Source organism: Macrobrachium nipponense, chromosome 3 (genome assembly GCF_015104395.2).
Source record: "Macrobrachium nipponense isolate FS-2020 chromosome 3, ASM1510439v2, whole genome shotgun sequence".
Lineage (NCBI taxonomy): Eukaryota > Metazoa > Arthropoda > Malacostraca > Decapoda > Palaemonidae > Macrobrachium > Macrobrachium nipponense.
In genome coordinates this window covers 117,130,805-117,142,995 of record NC_087202.1, presented here as the reverse complement: position 1 = coordinate 117,142,995, position 12,191 = coordinate 117,130,805, and the positions used below count along the sequence as shown (strand labels likewise).

General features: G+C 37.8%; 1 long non-coding RNA gene across 4 annotated transcripts in view; it reads left to right on the top strand.

The window, feature by feature from the left end:
* Window positions 1-11,610: 11,610 nt before the first annotated feature.
* The window catches only part of LOC135221996 (uncharacterized), an 8,148-nt gene continuing 7,567 nt past the window's right edge, over window positions 11,611-12,191 (top strand). Inside the window, exon 1 of one of the 4 annotated variants that reach the window (XR_010316151.1) lies at window positions 11,611-11,651. This is a non-coding gene — a long non-coding RNA (uncharacterized LOC135221996). Of the gene's footprint in view, window positions 11,652-11,718; window positions 11,734-11,756; window positions 11,800-12,013; window positions 12,029-12,191 lie in introns of those variants that run through there. The other 3 variants (XR_010316152.1, XR_010316150.1, XR_010316149.1) reach the window with 3 other exon arrangements.

Genomic DNA, 12,191 nt, shown 5'->3' with positions numbered 1-12,191 from the left:
AGTGCTCTAGGATCTCACGAAGACTATATTGGGAAACGATAGAAACTGGGATAGATATAGATATAGTTAGACATAACATAAATACTGTGGTCAGTGATTCCATTAAAATGTTTCCATTCGAAGCATTGTTTGGTTGCCAAGCACGAGGCACATTTGATTTGCTAACTATTCCTCATCATGGCGAAGATACAGTTGAAGCATTAATTTCCACAGCAAAGGAGAAACATGCTTGTCTCAGCTGTAATCTCGAAGCTATGACCCGAGAAATGGTGAAAAGAAGCAACGAGAAATCATTAGATGTTAAAATTGCTTTTAGAGATAATGTATTCATAAAAATCAATGTGAGAAATGAACTAAATTACAAATTAGGTCCAAAGTTTGAGGGAACTTTTAGAGTTATTGAAGAAAAGAAAGGAAACAGATTTGTAGTCTTAGATGAAAAGACAGGTCAGTCGAAATTGACACATATATCAAAGGTGAAGAAGACGGGAAAATTATAAAAAGGTGACACTGCGCAGTTGCATTTTTTTTAGGTTTTGCAAATAGATGACGAAATGTGAATAATTAATCTTATGTAACATTTTTTTTCTTTCATTCTTTTACTATTTTCTTACGTGCAAACTGCAGCGATTTGGCGAAAAAAAACCAGAGGTAATTACTTTAATAATGGAAAATGGGGTGAAAAATGTGGGAAAATACCGTGGAGTTCAAAAATATTATAAGGAATTTTTCTGGTGATGACTTTTGGTGGTGATACCTGGTGGTGATGATACCTGGTGATGATTTTTGGTGATTTGGTAATTCCTGGTGGTGTTGATTTATTGGGGACGATTTTGGTGGTTATTTTGGTGATGAATTGTTGGTGGCTATGATTTTTGGTGGTGATCTGTGATTTTATGAGCCAATGTGGTGGTGACTGTGGTCCTTTGTGGTATTATGGCTCTTGGGGGTGGTACTGAAGTGAAGTATTGCGGTTTTACGGTTCCCTTGATAAGGTGGTATATTCTATGAGGTTATATTCACCAGTGGTTATATTTGGCGGTATGTAGTATGTTGTGGATAATTTATGGATTGTGGTTTTCTCTGGTTTATATTCCGACGAGGCGATTTCTTGGGCGTTATATACATGTGGCGGTATCACAAATGGTTTACTTTGAGGTATATTTGGCTGTGTTTAAATGGCTTTGGATCTAGCCTGTGGTGGTATATTTTAAAATGATAGTTATATAATAGAGGTAGACAATTTTGGATACGCGCGTGGTAACAATGAGGATTTTTTTAGGACAATTTTGGGTACCCTTGTGGTAACAATGAGGATGTCCTGAGGATAATTTTGAGGTTTAATGCGGTTCTGTAGTATCAGTGAAGATTTATTGAGGATTCCCTGCTAGGATTAAATGGATGATTTTGGGGCCATTTCGAGGAATGGTGATTTCCGAGTTACGATTCTGACCAGACAAGTCAATGGTGCAATTTGAGGACATGACATGTTGAATAAACAGGTTGCTTGTTGCTGACAATGCTGCGGTGTCTCGGATGAGACCAGTTGTTGATATTTTCTCTTCGAGTTGATTACTCAAAGGTTTGCACTGCTTTCGGGAATGTTGATGATGACATTCCATGGTGAAGAATTTTAAGGGGTCATTTGGGGAATGATACTGATATGTTGCAGCAGCAATTTGTGTGGGCGATACAAACTATATTTGTAATGGGGAGAGAGTTTAATTATTTTTTTTTACAAGGGACTTTTAATCGGGATTAAGCTGTTTTTATGATACCTTTATATAACATTTCTATTATAGAGAGGAGGTAGAATTTATCTTGAGATATGTAAGATAGAAGGGATAGTCAACATTATATTTGATGGAGGTTAGCTGTATAGACACTACAGGGATTTTGCTGTATAAACATTATGGAGGTTTTGGTAGTACACTTGTCAGATACGGGATTAATAATGAGTGGTCAGTTAGTGATAAGAATCTCCCAGTAATTTTAAAAGGGGTCAGTAGATAAAGACCATGTTTATTTTAGTGAGGAATTTCAGTCTTTAGTAGCCGACTATGAGGTTGGGCATGTTAGTTCATGACAGATTCATGTGTTAAAGCAAGACTATTTTTTTTAAGATCATGTAGACTTGTTGATGGGGTCAGCTAAGACCTATTAATGACGAATCATGGACACACGATGACTTTAGAGAATTCCCAAGCTCACACGAATGGTGATGACGAAAACAACTTAGGATCTACTGCGCCAGATGTTGGGTCTTCACACAGGTGATGAGGTCACAGGTCGCCAATGCAGGGACGAGATATCGTCGATGGGTTGTCTCAGGATAAAATTCTGGGACAAATCAGGAGTCTACAACACTTCTACAAGGCGGGTGCAGGACACACTTGCATGGGAGTCGCAAAATATTTCAAGTCGGCAACGAGGTGGCGGTTATGATTCCTTCATCAGAAGAAGGCAAGTCTACAGTTTAGCAGTGAGGGTGTTAGGATACACCTACAGGGATCACAGACCCTTAATAATGGCTCATACAGAGTTGTTTCGGAGTGGTTCATGGTGCTTAGCCGACGAATCTACAATTCATCGACAAAGGTGTTCATGAAATGCTTACAGGGGTACTACTATATCAATTAATAAATCAGTTAATATATCAGATAATATATGATTTTTATCACTTCACATATGATTTTTATCAGTTAAAATATTATCTTTATCATATTAATCTTTATGTTATGCAATTATCAGGAGTACATTAGTATTTTCTGTACTGCGAATGGCAAAATAGTTTTGTATTTTTCCTCTGTTGTGAAAGTTCACAGACCTCAAGGGCAAAAGACACGCCTTCCATGTTCTAAGCAGTACATTATCAAGAGAATACAGAAAATGGAAAATTTAATCTGCCAACCATAAATGGATTCAAAGAAATCAACATAAATTAGCCAAATGGATAAGGGACACTATGTACTCAAGCACGTCCCTGAATAGCAGAAAGGTCGCAACTTCTGAAATCCCTAGTCTTCGATTGTGGTTGAAGCCAAATTTCAAACCACTGCTAAAAAAAATTGCAAGCAAACAAAACAGGAAAACCTGCTATTCTGAGAAAATCGAAGCTATACTTTTTTATTCCTACAGTATAAATGGATGTTCATCCTTATGAACACATAATGGCTTCAGTATCTACAAGACAAAAGAAAGCACTGAAAGTTAATTGCATGCTTAGCCTAACTTACAAGAAACTCCACTCAAGCCACAGCAATAGCCATCCATATCACTGTGACGAAGTCTGCAAAAGAGCAGAACACCAAATAAAAGTTAAAAAACACTGTTAAATGAAAGAGCTAACCAATTTCACAGGATACACAAAAAAGCAAGTAAAACAAGAACCTTGCCAATGTACGACAGACATTTTCTGAGTCAGGAACAGATAAAGTTGATGTACAATAGGCTAAAATGAGCATGGAAGCCAAACTGGACAATTTAACAGATTGTCAAACAGAAGTGTTAATCCATCTCATAGTATACAAAGCAAAATTAATTTTCCAAGTAAAACAAGAGCCTGGCTCGAGAGTGAAGAGATTAATGTTTAATGTTCCACAACCCTTCACAGACATTTCATAACTAAAGTTCCTGGCCCTTGAACTATCTTTTCCTCTTGTGGACTTGGCAGTTTAGAGTAGAGTGCCATAACGAGCCAGGCATGTGGTCTTTCTTCTGGTTAGAAATTAGGTGTATAAACACCAATCTACATTTGAGTATAATATGAGTGCTATCAATACCCTGCTTATTTGTAACTTCAGGTCTCTACACAAAGATTCAACGAGCATTGTTGTATGTATTACGAGTGTTTTGTCCATGCTTTCAGAAGGCAGTAGAGGAGAGGGATTTGCAAATGAATATGTCCAGTCATTGAGTTTTTTTTTAGCAAGCTTGATCTGATTTTATGCCAAAAAGAAAGTTTCTGGACATGTGATGAAATGCTATTTGTTTTCACCCACACCTGCTTTGAATCTTCCTCCTCTTGGAGAAATTTGATCTTTCAATAGCTATTCTGTAACTTTGTGCTCTCAGCTAGAACTTTGAGCTCTACGCTACATCTTAAAGGGGAACCTGGTTTTAAGCGTATCTGATGCTGGACCCAGTTCATCATTGGTCTTACTGAAGGCTCGATTTTTTACCCCATGTTTGTTAATTACACTTTCCTGTTTAGGTAGCCTATATATGGGCTCACATCAGATGTGTAGTCTAATAGGAAAACCCCTGCTTCTGGCTGCATACTTTTCCTAGTACAGACCTTTAAATACTGTTGGAACGTGAATTAATATAGTTCTTATAAATTATGTCAGTTTTTTTTTTTTTACAATTATTATCTGTGGTAAGAATCATCTTCGTAAGGAGATTGTTTCCCAGAGTAAAACACTCCCAGGCCATATTCTGAGATGAAAACCTTCCATACACGGTATGGATTGAAACTGCATATTCTAGGTGGTATTGGTGGCACATTATGTCTGGTACTGCATGGTCGTCTTAATCTTATGTGGACTGGAATAAATCCCTCAAGTGCTTCAGATGTTACTTAGTTAACACCAGTTTTGTTTGGGAATCTGCTTCGTACTAATCATCCCTCGTAGTGAATGCTTTACTAATTATGAATTCAACAAAACTAAGAAACAAAAAGATTTTCACTAGCAATATTTACATTATATTTTATGTATCCATTCATTAGCCCCCTTATTACCTTAAAAAACACTTCATAAACCCATCATAGGACCCCTCATTACAAAAAAAAAAAAAAAAAAAAAAAAAAAAAAAAAAAATTGCCGATCCTTTGATTCAGATTGATTCTAGTTCCTTAAAGCCTTTCATGGGATGAGAGTATAAGAAGAAAACCAATAGGGCAAGGGATGCTGCTGCTGCTGCTATAGAAATACACTTTAGGAGTTTCGAGAAAAGTGTGGTTCAGGTAGAACATGATTATGTGAAGAAAGATAGAAACAGGGTTGACCAGGAGCGTTTTCACCACCTACAAGCACAACAACCTGCACCATCATCACAACAGCAGTTTTCTCCTGAGAATATTCGACCATTTCCAAAAGCTGGAGAGAGGAAGGAGACAGCTAAAAGCAGAAAGCAGGAAATAAAGTTTGGAAATGATACCTTAAGAACATAAAAAAGCAAGAAAAGATACCAAAAATTAAACACACAGGACCAAACCAGTGATGAAGACCTTCATCATCGTTTTGAAGATCTCTTGACGGAGATCAGAGACACAGAAGTTGGTTTCATTGATAAATTCCCAGAGTAGTGAGACTTTGTTCTCGTTGGAATAGATCCAGTAAAATGTAGCAAAGTCTATTATGTAGGTAAATTAACCAGCAATTTAGACGCATATGATGAATTTCAGATTTCTTATTTAAGAAAAGCAAAGAAATTTGCTACTAATAGTTTTACATTTCCATAAATTGAGGATAAAGCAACTGTTGGTAAAGAGGCAGTAATTGGGATGCTTCCAATCTCAGTTCAGCATAGTACTAAAAGAAAACAGGGGTATTACAAACATACTTCGGTTATTTAATCATTGGCTGGCGAGGATATTTCATTTAACTTTTGTTTTGAAGGATACAATATTCTTTAAGCCAACTTTAATATCTATTCTCAGCAAACATCGTGGATTTCAGTTACATTTTCTGTGAGAATAATCTTTTAAGTTGATTTTGAGTATTTCAGTTAAACATTTCGTATGGTATTTGTTTCATTTATCATCGACTTGAAGGTAAATATCAATTATAATAACTGTCCTAATCATCCCATGCTCTTGTCCGAATCATCATCATGGGTGGGGATGATTCGGACATTTTGGAAATTTTTATTTGAAGGCAAATAGCTTCAAGTATAGTAAAGTATACGACTTATCAAATTCACTCGTAAATATAGGATGATGAGGATACACATTGACATGTCAACGACATCTCTGCTCCTTAAACTCTTACTTCTAGATAGAAATAAAAAAAAAGTGTCCGAACCATCACCGCCCTCCTATAATCATGAGAAGACTTCAATTTGGACACCATCATTGATATTTAGATATCAAACTTGACGTCAAAATGCTGAAAAATGCCGGGGAAACTAGCTACGTAAGACCCTTAAAATGTTAGAAGCTATGCCGGTCAAACCCGTATTGAAAAGAATTGTCAGTGTTATATATGAATACCTCTGAAAATGCGGTTAGATTATCCTTATCAATTCATATTTACAAGAAAAATAATATTCTCAGCTCTCAAAGTCGAGGATTCTGTCGGGTACTAAGTCAATGTCAGGTGGCTATTACGTTCAAGATATATTTATCTTCATTACCGCCTTCCCTTATGTCTTCTCCCGTTTTCTACGATGTTTAATTATGCTAAAACACTCGTTTTCTAATAAGAAGACGAGGGAGAAACTCCTCAAGCCTAGCAATCTTAACGACAACGTAACACAGAATGCCAAAATGTGTTTGCATTCAGTAGAGTTATCTATGACTCATCCATAGAGGAACGGACTTAGTGAATTTTTTTTTTTTGCGGGAACCAGTATGCTTTGGGATGAAGTTCTGGTGGTGAAAGGCTACAGGTTTTCAAGCCATGTTTCATAGGACACTGAAGGTCAACCTAACATTTGCCTACGTGCGGAACTACAGCCATAAGAGTGAACGTAAGCCTAGGCTTCTCGTGGTGGTAACCTTGCCACGCCCACCTCAGCTTCTAGTTCTTCACATCATTCTTTGACATTTGAAAGTCTAACATATCGTCCCTTGAAACATAGAAAACGTCATGCAACCGCTTGCTCCAACCAACCAGACTCCTGCAGGGAGAGGCGCCCTTCCCTTACGACGGTCTGAGACTACTGCATCGTTCGCATAGGACCCACCTCTGATCTTGAGGCATCCGCCAACATGGGATCAACAACTGAGCCAGTTAGCCAATCAGAATCCACCGATAAGGACCCCATGCTGTGCAACAGACTATACATATATACCATAGGACTCCTGTAAGAACTTCAGTCCTGAGTAAACCAGGGAAGGATTCCAGACAAATAAAAATCTATACTTATAACACTATTGGAACTCCCAGGGAAAATTGTGAAAACAATAATTAAAGACTGGCTGGTCAGATTCCTCCAGGATAATGACCTAATCAATACAAATCAATATGGGTTCACCAAAGGGAAAGGAACTAATTGGCAACATCAGTGCTCTACGAAACCATAGCCATGTCACAAAATTAAGGACATGGATGTAATGTAATTTCAAGAGACATGGCTAAGGCTTTCGACAAAGTTTGGCACAATGGGGTAAAATTCAAAATAATTGAAACAACAATACCCAATCTCATAAAGAGAATCCTATGCAACTTCCTGGACAATAGGAAAGCACGAATCAGGATCGGGAACGTTACAGGATCAGAGTTTCCTCTATCAAGTGGAGTGCCTCAAGGCAGTGTATTAGCACCCATCCTATTCAACTTCTATACCAGGGATATCCCTGCCCCGCCTGATATCAGATTACCTTCGCAGCTGATCACACGCAAATAATTACCTATCCCAACAAAAGGAGTAAAAACGTGCTGGAAATGAGAACAACCAGGGAAATACAAAAAATCAATAAATATAAAAAAACCTGGAAATTATCCACAAGCCAGGAAAAGTTCCAACTCATGTCTATATCAACACTAAACCTTGCTGAGATAATAGTTAATGACAGAACAATATAAAAGTACTGGGAGTTACGTTTGCTAGGACAGGCCTAAAACAACATCTGACGAACTGTCTGAGGAAAGCAAAGGTCACTTTCAAAAGAATTAAAGATTCAGGGCTGTCTCCACCAGAACTTACCTCATGCTATACAAAACCTTGGTGAAGCCGCAGCTCGTGTATCCCACAGCAATTTTAGCTCCAACATGCAAATTCCCAGTGATAAAAATACAAGCACTGCAAAATAAAAATGTAAGAAGAGCGTTCAAGGAAACCCCACCTTACTTCAACACAATGCAAGAACTCTACGAAAGGCCACAAATTGAAACCATAAATTGCAGAATACACAGATTGGCCAATAAAACGTTGGACAGGATGTCAGTAACTGATAGCAACACAGTGGACAGAAACAGAGAACTAACAAACGATGGATGAGAGACCTTAGAACTTGGCCGAGGATGGGTCACAAGACAGAGGGAGTCCAACCAGACCCAATGTATAGAAGATGGAATGGCAATAATTCAAAAGAAAAATCAAATAATGAAGAAAAATCAAGGCAACTAAGATAACGATAATCATCGTAAGACAAATAAAATGGCAATCTTAACCACCACATCATTGACACCACCTCATGATCGCTAAAAAAAAAATAATCAACGTACTATCATCATTGTACCCTACTATGTCTCCTTTCCGAACCAGTCATACCATCCATTCTCTTCTAAAAAGACGTAGCAAGAGGGTGCCCCTCTCAATTAACTTCTTCTGTCTTCCTTCATTTTCTCACTCTCACGTCCTAACTCCGCCCCCCCCCTCACCTTTTCCTAATTAATTCAACCTTTCCTATCCTAAATAAAGCTGAAAACAGTGCTTGGTCTTACAGTCTGAAGTTCATAACTCATTTATCCATTATAACACTGAATAGGCACCGATATCAAAGAGGAAAAACTGCCTTTGTATATAGTAAATGCATGACGGAAACCAATTTTGCACAAATGTGGGTCATTCCTGAGCGCCTGTTTAAGTAATATTAATTCCATCCTAATAAATTTCTGTAACATATAGCCAGTGGCTTTGGTGGGGCCAAGATATTTTTTTTGGGCGGGTGCCAAAGACAATTACACAAAATCCCATTGACCATGAGGTCAGGATATCAGAACGACAGGAAGGGATCAACAACTCCCAAGAGAACGGAAACCAGGACAGCAGCGATCACATAAATGACAGCTCAACAAAAAGCTCCAGAAGACTGCTGGGCCTTGACCCATTCTGACCACCTTCACGCCTCTTGAGAAAGGGCCACAGATAGGGCCTGAAAGTATTCCAGTTTCAAGTAAAATACTGTGTAAATACTTACAAGTAAACAAGTTATACTCAATAATCTTGTGGGTTTCCTTTTCCAAAATAGTGAATATCATCAACACCAAAAACGAATTATGACCTTCCAAAATCTCCTCAAGGTTTTAACTTATCATACCATTCATTCCCTCTTCTTCATCTCTTCTCCCTGGAAATGAACTCGAAGTAGAAGTAGCAAATCGCATAGCACTGTAACTATAACTATAGTTTCAATCACTTCATACACAAGTTGATAACGTTAAGTTGGATTAAAGTATAATGAACAAACATATACAAACCTATAACCATATCCATTCATTTCTCTGCTCTATATAAGTTGTAAAGGTAACAAGAACCAAAATAATGTCCTTAGCTACATATACTATATATGTAAGTATGTATGTATGTTATGTAATGTAATATATATATATATATATATAGATATATTATATATATATATATATATAGCTATATTTAGCACAACTGTAAATGAACTAAAATTCTTCAAATACTTTCTCAGCTAAAACATTCCAATGGCATGTAAATGGATCAATAGAGCATATTAATACCATAAGAATGAATGAAATTCGATCAAAATAATTATCAGCTGCATGATTGCTAGGGCGAGAATATCTGCTGTTGAACACCAGAGGGTTAAAGTTAACTACAAAGGGAATTTCAACGGGGGAGGGGGCGGGGAAAGGTGCAGTGGTGACAAGCATCTGTCAGGGGAGGCCCGGCCCCCCTGGCCCCCCATACCGATGCCCTTGCATATAGCTTATTTTGCTTGAGTCAAAACTGACCCATCGTCAAATAGGTTTAATAATTTGCCACTGGCGTTAGATAGAAATAACAAATCATAAATAAAATCTGTATTATTCCTAATACAAGAACCTACACCTTCAGCAGAACAATAAGGTCAGTTATACACCATTAAGTTCTTTTGACAGTAGTCTTCTTATTTTTTTATGCAATCAGGTTTAACTGCTACATAAGATGAAGGTTAGTCAAATGGAATGTACAGCTCTTCCAGAAAGTATATATACATATAAGCAAAACTAGATGTGCAATTTATCTGACGTCGGACATACTCAACTATTATTGTTTTGCGTTAAATAGTCTTTGACTGACTGGCTATTTTTGCTGATTTGTTTTCGAGTAAGTAGGCCTAGCATTACAAAACCGGTATCCATGGACGCCACTCATGGAGATAATCCACTTCAGGTTGTTTACAGGTAAAGTCATAAAGCACCTGAGAAATGTGCTTGAATCAAAGCGGAATAACAAGTGGTTCTACTGGATAAGTATGTAAACTGTGATATGGTGACTAGGTTAAAGTTCAAGATTGAGATAGCAGTGAGCATGTACAGTTCTCACGAACACCAGCACAATACTCTTGAATGATCTATACATTATAGATTATGGTAAGGCCATGGCAACCATACGAAACGGGGCCTCCTCGACTTAGGAAAAATTGACAGCAACCTGTTACCTGACAAATTTGGCAGGGCATAGGCTAACAGTATTAGCCTAAAACCATATAGCTGTAACTGACAATAAACTTAATATTACCATTTCATTATGCCACTTAATGAGAAATTATACCCAAAAGATTAGACCACCGTCAAATTATTTACGTGATTATCACCATATCTTCGCCAGCAGAGCCAGAAGGCTGACAGAGAGACGTTCCTGTCTTGCCAGTGGAAGCCTCGTTGGGTTCTCTATGACCTTACGTCTGATGGACCCTCAAAGGTACCTGGGGTAAATGATGAGGCGGCTACAGTCCGTTGTTTCGTTTTTGTTTATTTTCCTTTCCCTTCTTTTTCGTCCCCATTATTTTGAGAGAGAGAGAGAGAGAGAGAGAGAGAGAGAGAGAGAGAGAACAACATCCATCTGATGACAGATGAGCGTGGTAATTCCGAAAGAGCGCATTGCATGTTGAATAACCCACTCAGATCGAAAAGGGGTCTCAAGGCCCACTAATGGCCAAGGTCCAAAGTCTTTCTAATGTCAAAAGGAATCGGTCTAAACATAGTCCCCATAGCCTACCCCACCTCACCTCTAGACAGCTAATAGGAAAATCCTAACAACGAGACGCTATTACCATATTAAAATATGATCATTTTTAGCATTTCTGATGGAGAGAGAGAGAGAGGGAGAGAGATATTAAAATATGATCATTTTTAGCATTTCTGATGGAGAGAGAGAGAGAGAGAGAGAGAGAGAGAGAGAGAGAGAGAGAGATTTCTGTTTTTAATAAACAAATATGAACTTCTGGAATGGGTGAGGCGCAATACTACTTTTTTGTTGAAGACTTTATGTCTGGTTTTCCGACAGTTTTTAAAATGAAACTAAACAACGATCAATGTTTTCCAATCTCCAAGTCAACATTATTAATTGTTAAGGAATTCACATAGGTGTTGTTTTCGTTTGATACTGAAACAAGGATGGTATTTCTCCTGGAGTAAGCACAATCGTGCCTTTTTTTTTTTCTTTGCAGCTGAGGGTCGAGTTGAATGCTCAGATTCGGCATTGTTATTCTTGAATGCGTGACCATTCATATACTATACATGATAGCTGTATTACTTGGAAAGAGAGAGAGAGAGAGAGAGAGAGAGAGAGAGAGAGAGAGAGAGAGAGAGAGAGAGATCTTTTGAAGAAGTATTAAAAATATTCCATTTCGATTTCGTTTAGTATGTGAGCGAGTCCGATTGTCATGTCATTTCTGTGAGATTAAATCTTGTGTTAAACAGCAAGTGTTACTGCATCGTCCTGGGAGAGGAGAAAGAAAAAAGTGAAATATTACAGCTGCGACTGCAATATATAAGAAGTTAAGTGCAGGAAAAATTATGTGAAGTTCATCGCCTAACATTCCTTTTCAAACTGTGGCTGGAAGCGTGCTTACCTTGTGGCACAAAGGACTCCCGGAAAATCAGTTCCTAGTGTTGTTATCCTGGTGAGGCATTTACCCAACATATTTTTCTACGACTTGATATCAAATTCCCGTCTCCGAACGGGCTTGTACTAAACACGCCGCAAAGGGGGATACATGAATACATACCAGGTTAAATTTATCCTTGGTGTTCACTATCCAGAAAAGATTAATGAAAAATTTTTTT